Here is a 10,544-nt window from a genome sequence, read left to right as displayed (position 1 = left end):
GGGTCGCTATGAGTCGCAGGCGACTCGACGGCACATAACAACAACAACAACAGTTTCATTTAGCAGTGGTTAAGTGTCATAAAGTCGAATATGACTGAGGGTAAGTTTTTCACAAAAGATCTGAACTCTGTTCTACAAGTAACATCATTTCCATACAGAACTCTGTTCTATAACTAACCTAATTTCTGTTAATTTATAGTTTAGAGAATTTGTAGAGTTTAGACAGTTTGTAGAGTTTACAGAGTTTGTAGAGCTTCCAGATGCTTCTACTTTAGGAAGTGGATGCCACTGCTGCTTCTCAGCATAAATCAATCTGGAACCTCATCCAAACATTGTACATTATGGGTAACCATGATGGTATTTGACAAGAATATAGAACAGTGTGTAGCATCACAGCAACACCAACTTGTTTGGTTCAGCAAATAGACAAAAGATTGCTGTGTCATTCGAGGAATATTCATTCTGAAATTAATCAAAATGAAGGAAAACAGCTGCAAACACACATTGATAACGGGAATGTGGAACTTAACAAGTTGGACCCTAAAATAATTATAACTTGCCAAATATGAAAGGATTTAAAGATTATTAAAAAGAAAGAAAAGGTCAGAACAGATGTCAGAAGAGGCTCTGAAACTTTCTCTTGAACAAAGAGAAGCTAAGAATAAAGGAAGAAATGATGAAATAAAACCTGAAAAGAAGGGGGTTTTGCAAGCTTTGGTAGCCTAATGGCAAGAAGCTGCACTGCAATCCCAGGGGTATGTGGTTCGAATCCACAAGATGCTCTGCTGGAGAAGGAGGGACAATTTCCTCCTGTCTGATTTGATGGTACACACACACACAAAAATAATAAAATCAGAAGCAGAAAAAGCCATTAATTAAAAAAAAAGAATTGAAAAGAAGGTTTCAAAGGAAAGTTTAAGGAAACAAAACCAAGTATTCTAACAAAATGTACAAAGTCTTAGAATGAGAAAACCAAAAAGAAATTACAAACTCTGCATTTCTCAAGCTGAAAGAACAAAATAAAAAGTTCTGGAGAAAGTATTGAATAACATGGGAAATATCAAAAGACAACGGAAGAAATACACAGTCATCACATCAAAAAGAACTGGTTGATGCTTAACTATTTTATAAAGTAGCATATCAAGCTGTCAGTGGCACTAAAAGGAAAAATTCAGGCACACTGAAGGTAGTTTTGTGTATTTGAACTGCACACACTTGGATTGACAGCAGAGTTCCTTAGCTACTTGGCCACTAGATCTCCTTTGCAAAAAAAGAGCATTCCAGCAACTGATTGAATACCAACTGAGATACTTCCAGAAAAAAATGCAACTTTGGATGTGCTCACTCATTTCAGTCAAGAAATTTAAAAGACAACTCCTAGGTAGGAGATAAGCAACTAAAATACATTCTTATTTATGATCATTCAAAAAATTTAAAATCAAACTCTAAAAAGGGAGAGGAAATGGGCCATGGGGGGACAAGGCTCTCTGAAAAGTCCAGAAGGAGTAAGAATAACACAGCCCCTCACAACTACTACAGAGCAGAAAGCAGAGGTTCTTTTATTCATTGTTAACTCACAGTTATGGTAACAACAATGGGGATTATTAGGTAATTAAGGGAAAGAGGCAAAGAATATCTCACTATACACGGCCAGGCTTTAGCCCAATAGTTCCAAGGCACAGTTCCTCAATACATCCAGACTTTACTTTCAATTCAGCAGTCAAATCCAAATTATCCAGCAAGGGTTACCTCAGAATAATTAAGTCAGCTTGTTCTCCAAATATCTGGCAAAAACAGCCAAATGTTTAACTGTGGCCAGCTGTGAGGCCAAAGAAGCCTCAGGTCATAGCTTGCCACCATTGGTCCACAGCAATGCCACAGTCTCTCCACCACCAGGGTCTCACTCTTCCCACGGTCTTGCAGCAGCCCCAGCTCTCCTTAAGTGTTACTGCTCAATGTGGAAAGCACTCTTTATCTTATCCTAGTCATATTTTACTGACTCAGCAAAGGCATTTGACTGTGTAGATTATAATAAATTATGAATAACATTGTGAAAAATAGGAATGCCAGGATCCAAAATCTTGTTTACATGGAACTCACACATAGATCAAGAAGTCATAGTTCAAAAGGAGATTAATCAGAACTGGCTTTGACAAGCACTGTGGCAATTGGACAATTAAAACAGACATTGAAAGGGGGGGGAAGAAGAATGAACTAGGGGGAGGGTAGAGAAAACAGTGCAACAATGAATGAATGAAAACACAAAATCTCTGTAAATGTTCATTAAAACTAATAAAATTTAATAATAATTAAAAAAAAGAATGTTTGACAAAAAATAAATTAGGCCTGAGTGCCGTAGATTAAAATAAAAAAAAAAAGAACTCATAGTTCAAACTGAATATGGAATACTAAATGGTTTTAAATCAGGAAAGGTAAGCATTAGGGCTATATGCTTTTGTTGTGCTTATTAAATATGTAGACTGAGCAAATAATCTGAAAAGCTTTACTATATGAAGAAGGTAACATCAGGATTGAATGAAGACATAAACAATATAGGATATGCGAATTATATGAGCTTACTTGCTAAATAGACTTCAGTATGGATTACATCTCACATAAAGAAAACAAAATTCCTCACAGCAGAGCCAATAAGAAGATCACAGTAAAGGGAGAAAAAGACGGAAGTTGTGAAAGATTTTATGTTACTTAAGATTGACAATCAACACCCATGAAAGCAGCAGTCAAGAAATCCAAAAACATTTCATTGGGAAAATTTTCTATCAATGGCCTTTTGAAAGTGCTGAAGAACAGGAATGTCCATTTCAAGATGAAGATCCACCTGAACCACGTTCAAGTATTTTCAATTGCTTATTTTGCTTGTGAAATTTGGACAATGGATAAAGAAGATCAAAGAAAGAGCAATCCTTTTGAATTGCCGTGTTTGTGACGAATTTTGAAAATACTATGTTGTTGTGTGCCATCAAGTTGTAACCAACCCCAAGCTGACAATCAAGTGGGTTTTCAGAGGCAGTTAATCACATGAGGGAAGATTACCCATTCTTCTCCTACGGAGCAGCTGGTGACCTCAAACTTCATGCCTTCGGGATTGCAGTGCAGCTTCAGCTTCTTGCCACTGGGTCATCAAAGCTCCCTAATACTATGGCTGGTCAAAAGAACAAACAAACATGTTTTGGAAAAAGTATAGTCAAAATGCTCCTTAGAAGCAATATGGTTAGACTTTTTTCCACACATTTTGGGATAGGCCATTATGCTTGGAAAAGTGAAACATGAGTAAAGGACAGGAAGACTCTCAGTAAGATGAATTTACACATTATGTGCAACTATAGGTTTAATTAAAGCAGAGATTATTAGGATGTACAAGATTGGGTAGGGTTTCTCTCTGCTGTATATAGTGTCTCTAGGAGCTGAAGCTGACTCATAGACACTCAACAATTTTATTTGTGTAGGTGATATATGCTAAGCAAAAATTCACGCTGATACTTTTCTAAGCCCCTGAGAAAGATTTGCAAGCAAAAAATAGAATATTGTCTTCCAAAATTCCAAGTGTTGGGGTTTATATGTTGAACCTTTCACCTGACCTATTCGTCACATGACACTTTATGTAAAACAGAAAGATTAACATGGAGGGATAAAGAACACTTGGGTGTTTCATCTATTCTGCTGTACTCTAATCTTTGTTCAAGTCACAATGGACTCAAATATGTCAGAAATGGTGAGGATAGCACAGGATAAGACAGCATTCAGATCTGTTGTTCACAAGGTTGCTATAAGCCATATTCCATTCAACAACACCTACCAACAACAAAATGGGTCTAAAAGAACTGACCCATCCTAGAAGGACAGCATTGGAATGAAGCACAAGAGAAAATGTTTTAGAGAGGGTCTGGATCTCATAATTAATCTTTTGTGGGCCAGGTGCTGTGGGCAAACAGACCACTCACTCCCTGGGCCATCATTGAGCAGGTGCATGAAATCTTTTGGACACTGTAATTTACCACACGATGTCTTAGTAAACCAAAACAGTGAGAGGACCGTAGAGCACTGTGGAATTGAGTGCCAAGTCTCAGTTTTCATAGTTCCAGTCATTTTAGGAGGCATGAAAAACACATTAATGAGTTCACTAGCAAATACTATATGCATGATCATTTAGGGAATAGAAACTTTTTCATATTTTATGATTTTTTATGTTTTCAATGAATATTTTGTTTAAATTTCAGAACAATCCTCAAATAAGATTCAGCCAAAGAGGTGAAGTACTGTGCCCGAGGTCACAGAAGTCAGAAAATAAATCTTGCAATTCCCAGTCCTTTCATTGGGAAAGAACACCATGAATTCCAATCACACATGCAAAGTGAAGAATCATCTAGGTGAATGCAAATGTAAAATGAAAATTTCTAAAAGTGATAAAATAATATCCAATTAAAATCTGTGTAATGGTATACTTTCAAGTAGGACAAATATAATCATTTCATAATCACACTGAACTAGCCATGAAAAAGTAAATCTTTCATCCAAAATGTAATAACCATAATTTCTCAGAATCCATCAGAATCAATTTTAGTTAATTTTAAATAAAGTTTTACTTGCTTTAACTAAACTACTTTTTCAGGATTTTGCATACTATCATTAAAAGTGATGTAGGAAGTCCTTTTCTTACCAATATGTACTATTCAAATTCCTTTAATTGTAAGACTACCTATGAAAAAAAATCCTTAAGAAATGAAAATATTCACCTATTAACTGACACACCTACTGAAATTGAGTTGATTCTAATTCATAGTGATGTATAGGACAAAGTAGAATTGCTCTACAATGTCTCTAAGACTATAAATCTTTACAGCAGCACAAGGACACAACTTCACAGAGTAGAAAATGGATGTGAACTTCTAATGCTTCACTTAGTAACAGGTCTAAATTTTCCTTCCCTTTCATGTTACTATCAATGTTTCTTATTACATGTTACATTATCTATGTTTCACTTCCTGGTATTAATAAACTGTTAAACATCTTATAATATAATAAAATGCAAATGAACTTCAAATAAATTAGAACTCTCTCAAGAGATTTCTTTAAAATTTCTCAAAGTCATCAATTCATAGAACTCTAGGAAAATTAGACCAGTTAATAGTGCCGTAGACAAACTCTGTAGAGATCATGAGAGATTCCAGGCAAGGAGTTGAATACCAAGGGGTTAATAGTAGCCTTATAGAAAGTTAGGGAGCTCTGGTGGTCTGTGCTGCCAACCCAAAGACAAGTGGTTCAAATCCATTAGTTACTTTACAGGAGAAAGATAGATAATCTCCTCCTGAGTGATTTACAGCCTCTGAAAACCCGCTAGAGGGTCAGCTATGAGTCCATTCTGAATTAACAGCAGTAAATTGTTGTCATTATAGAAAATTAGTGTCACTCCAGGATATTTTTATAAAAGTGATCTTCCTAGATATCATGTTGTAAAATGAAAATGTGAAATAAAAGTTTTAACATAATATACTCTCATAAAATTAGGCTGAAAAATACACCAAATCCAATCAATAGATCCTTCATCCTCATTATGCATATATAATTGAGTTATAATTCAAATGCTGTTAAATTAATGGTAGAAAACATTGCAGCTACCTCTGCCTTATTTTGGAAATCCCTTCTAAAGCCATGAGTATTACTGTTGTTGCTATCTACTAATTCCCACTCATAAAGACCACCTTGAAACAGAACAAAACACTGTTATGCTCTTGCAGAAGTCCATATGTCAAGCTATTTTGTTGAGTCTTCCTCTTCATCGACACTCTACCAAGCATAATGTCTTTTCTCCAGGGACAGTCCCTTTCTGATAACATATCCAAAAGAATTGATGCCTCTTTTTTTTGTCACTTCTATGGAAGATTTGGGTTTTAATTCTGCCAAGATTTGTTTATTCTGTTGGAAACTTATGGTATATAATCAATATTTTTCATAACAGTATGATTCAAATGCTTCAGTTCTCTTTCTACCTTCTGCTTAGCTTTCATAAGCAAAAAGATGCAATTGAAAATACCATGACATTAGGTTAGGTGCGGCTTAGTCCTTAAGGCAACATCTTTGCTTTTAACTTAAGAAAACCAAACAAAAAAAATTCTTGTTCACAAAACCACCAATATCTGAAATATATACTATAGTATATACATTAAAATTATTAAATATGTTATAAAGTCCATACAATAAAAAAGTGAGACACAATAAAAACTATCCTGGGGAATAAAAAGTCAACAAGTGAAAAATGGAAAAATATATCCCAGAAAGATTTTACACAAATTATTAATGCTGGAATACAAAAGTAAGATTACTAGAAGACAAAAATAATGAATATTCCATTAGACAATTTGGAAAGAAACATGAACTTATTTTTAAAAGACATTGAGCAATGTAAGAATTTTATGTCTTCAATAATCTTCAAGAAGGATTTTTATGTTTAGACAACTCTCAGAAATAAAGAGGCTAGAAACAGAATATTTTTAAAGATCTCGGAATTATCTATTAATATTTTTATATTAAAAGACAATATAAATCACACAGAAATAAATAGAGAAAATATTGTTAAAATACATGTATTTCTTGCTAGTACTGTGACTAAAAAGGGATCTCTGGTGGCCTATTGGTAAGGACTTGTGGTGCTAACCCAAAGGCACTGGGTTTGAATCCACCAGTTGCTCTGTAAGATAAACAATGGCACTCTCCTCCCATACAATTTACCACCTCTCAAAACCTACTGGAGGATCAAATACTAATTGATTCTGGTTCTATGGCACATAACAATAATATTGAACAGAACATAACTTTTTAAGAAGATAAATTTAATATCATGAGAGAAATGATGATGGGAAATAGTGTAAGGACACTGATTTCTTAATTCTATTATACCCAGATCAAAAGATGTTAAAACTAACCTAAATCAAAAAGATTTCAAACTAATGCATGAATAACTGAAGAATGTTTTATTTCATTTTAAGATCTAAACTTTAAGAAAAAGGATATGATAAATTAATATTTGCTAAATGAACATCTGTCTTGGAAAAAGTGCAGCCAGAGTGCTCCTTGGAAGCAAAGATGGCAAAGCTTCATCTTTCTTTCATACTTTAGACACGTAACGAGATGAGGCTATTCCTTGGAAAGAGGCATCATGCTTAGAAAGATGGAATGTCAGCAAAGGGAAGAAAGACTTCCAATGAAACGGATTCACATGGTGACTTCAGTAATGGGCTCTAGAAGTTATAAGGATAGCACAGTATAGGTTAGGGTTCAGGCTGGCTGTTCATGGGGTCACTATGAGTTGTACTCAACTGGATAGCACCTAGCAATGGCAAAGGAACATGGTTCAAATCTGCCAGCTGCTCCATGGGAAATAGATGGTCTGAGAGTCTCCGCCTGGGTGATTTGAAAGTGTCTCTGGTCCTGACTCAACAATACATAACAACTAGCAACAACAATAAAAGGAATACGTGGTAGGGAAAGAAATGGACACATTCATTTACTCAATTAGAAGTAGTCAAGAAATATCTAAAAGTTACAGAACTAGTTTTATTCTTCTTGACTTCAGAGGAGCTCTGCAGTCTACTGATATCGGATAAAGCTGTGCTATGCTACTAACCAAAAGGTCACAGATCAAATTCATCAGTTGCTACTTAGGAGAAAGATGATGTCCCTCCATTAAGATTTACAGTGTCAATTTGGAATAAACCAATGGAGGTGTGTTTGGTTTTTATTTTAGTGTTATAATCAGTAAGGTTAAAATAATAACTTTAAGAATAATCAGCAAAAATATTCAACATTCACAGACAGGAAGAAAGTGTATGCTATATTGTGAGAAATATTTTAAAAATTAGTAAGAACAGAAAGAACATCATAAAATGTACAAACAGAACCAAGACCAAATATATCTATCATGGCAACAAATAAAAAGGGTTGAATCATCTATAAAAGAAAAAAATAACCTGGAGATTGGATCATGAATCTAAACTATGTGTTATATAAAAGAAAAATGATAAAAGAAGATTTAAAAATAAATGATGCAGAAGGGCATACCATGTAAACATAAACAAAAGCAATGTAGGGGTCATAAATGTGGTGTTTGGCAATGTTGAATTCTCAGCAAAAGAGCAATGAGCAAGATCAAAAAGAACTCACAAGAATGAAAATTTACATTTCAAATGAATATCTAGTGGCTATGAATTCCTCTCAAGTAAGTAATAAAACATCAAAATGCATAAATAAAAACTGTTGGAAATAGGAGAAATAGCAGAATGTAGACAACTTACATTTACATTTTTTTTAGACCATGGCTGTATAAGGGCTCTCTTTCTTTTTATCTTTCATGGCTATTAAGTCGAAACCCATTCATAGCTGACTTTCCATTGATTTTTCCAGCAGTGTAAATCACACAGGATAAGACTGCCATTGGCCATCCCCTTCCCAAAAAGCCTCTGGTAGATCCAAGACATCAAAGGGAGAGGCCTTTGGGTTAGCATCGCCAATCCCTACGTGGCCCATAGAGTCTAAGGAGGACAATTATTAAACTCAATGTAATAAATTATATATATAATTTACATATGTCAGTGTTATGTGCCATTGAGTCACAGACTACTAACCCAATTACAAAATGGGAAAAAGACATGGGAAGACTTTTCACAGAGGAGAACATTTGGATGGCCAACAGACACATGAAGAAATGCTAAAAATCACTGGCAATAAGAGAGATGCAAATCGAAACCACAAGGAGATACCATCTCACCTCAGTAGCAGTGGCACAGTTTAGACAGGGCAGCAAGCAATGAATGTTGGAGAAAATGTAGAGAGATAAGAACTCTCACACAGTGATGGCGGGATTGTAAAATAGTACAATCCCTCTGGATGACAGTTTGGCATGTCCTCAAAAAGTTGGATGGTGGAAGGAGAAGACGGAAAGGGGAAGGATATGGGTGAAAGACAGGGTAATGATGGGCAAGGTCCAATGGTGATTAATTTTATAAACATAATGTATGGGAATGATAGCAATATAATATGAGTGAAGAGTAGTGCAGAATACAATACATATGAGCTTTATATGCTAATATATTTTTTTTTAAAAAGCTGAAACACCAGACCATCTACTGGGCTAATTGGCTATTTCTATGAATTGCAACATGTAAAAATGAAGTAAATGTTTAAGATTGTACTCTCTAATAGAAAGTAAAGGGGGAAAAAAACTAACTTCCTAGGATTTCTAAACTTCTCTTTTGAAAACTGTGACTCAAAATCAAATCTTAAAATTTTTTCACATACTCAGGATTTGCTGAATAAAAGAAACAAGAACACAAATAACACTGATCACTTATAAAAGAAGAATGAAAAAAGAAATTACATGAAAGTATGTGAAGATAGAAAGTAAATGCAAAAATCTATGACTTACAAAATAAAATAGAAGAAATGATTTTTTTTTATTCTGCAGTATTAGAAATGTTCATCTTAATTGGGATCATGATTACCGAGACGCACATTATTTTCAAAATCCATGAGATTGTTTACTTGAGACCTATCAATTTTATTGTATGTGACCTCAAAATCCGTTGCTGCTTAGTGGATTTCAAACCAGAGATTCACAGCCTCTTGATTAGCAGAGCAATATACTTCCAAAATTATTTTGAGAAGAAGAAACTACAGTCAGGTGTTGCAGAAAATTAACCCTTGACTGTTTACATAAAGGTTATTTGTTCAACCTCATTTATTGGAACCACAGAAGCAGCCTAGAAATCTGCTCCTATAACAATTATAACCTAGAAAATTCTGTAACATCTGACATCTTTGAGTCAGAATCAGATGGATGAAAATGTAATCTTAGCTCGATTACCACTGATTTCGATGAACTAACAAACAAATTCGTCGTAAGACGGTGAGCCAGGCTGTTCCCTGAAGGCAAGGATTCTGAAGCTCCATCTCACATACTTTGGACATGTTGCAAGGAGGGACCAGTCCTTGGAGAGGGATGTCATGCTTGGGAGGGTGGAGAGACAGCGCAGGAGAGGAAGACTCTTGATGAACTGGATTGATTCAGTGACTGGGTTAATGGGGATGGGTGTGTCAGAGACAATAATATTGGCAAGAGATAGAGCAGGGTTTAGGGCTGTTGTACATGGAGTCGCTATGAGACACAGGTGACTCGGCACATAACAACAACAGCAACATATTCTAACAGGACTTAAAAATGAAAGCAGCAATGCACACAACAGAAGTAGAAAAGGAAAAATAGTCACAACTATAGAAGACATTGAATGAGATTATTCAACTGCAAATAAAATTTTAAAAACTGATTCTAGAAAGATAGAAAATCAAAACTGACGATTTATACAAAATATAGATAAATACTTTCACAATTTACTAGAAAATAGGGGGGGAAAGGAAGAATTCTATAAAAGAATAGCCTTGTCTCTCATCCATTGGGTCGATTCTAACTCGTGGCGACTCTACAGGACAAAGCAAAACTTGCCTCATTGGGTGTCTATAGGCTCCTACAGGAC

This window comes from Elephantulus edwardii, unplaced genomic scaffold (genome assembly GCF_000299155.1).
Source record: "Elephantulus edwardii isolate Elephantulus edwardi_28Jun2011 unplaced genomic scaffold, EleEdw1.0 scaffold00029, whole genome shotgun sequence".
Lineage (NCBI taxonomy): Eukaryota > Metazoa > Chordata > Mammalia > Macroscelidea > Macroscelididae > Elephantulus > Elephantulus edwardii.
The sequence above is the reverse complement of the archived record's forward strand: the minus strand, read 5'-3'. Positions refer to the sequence as shown.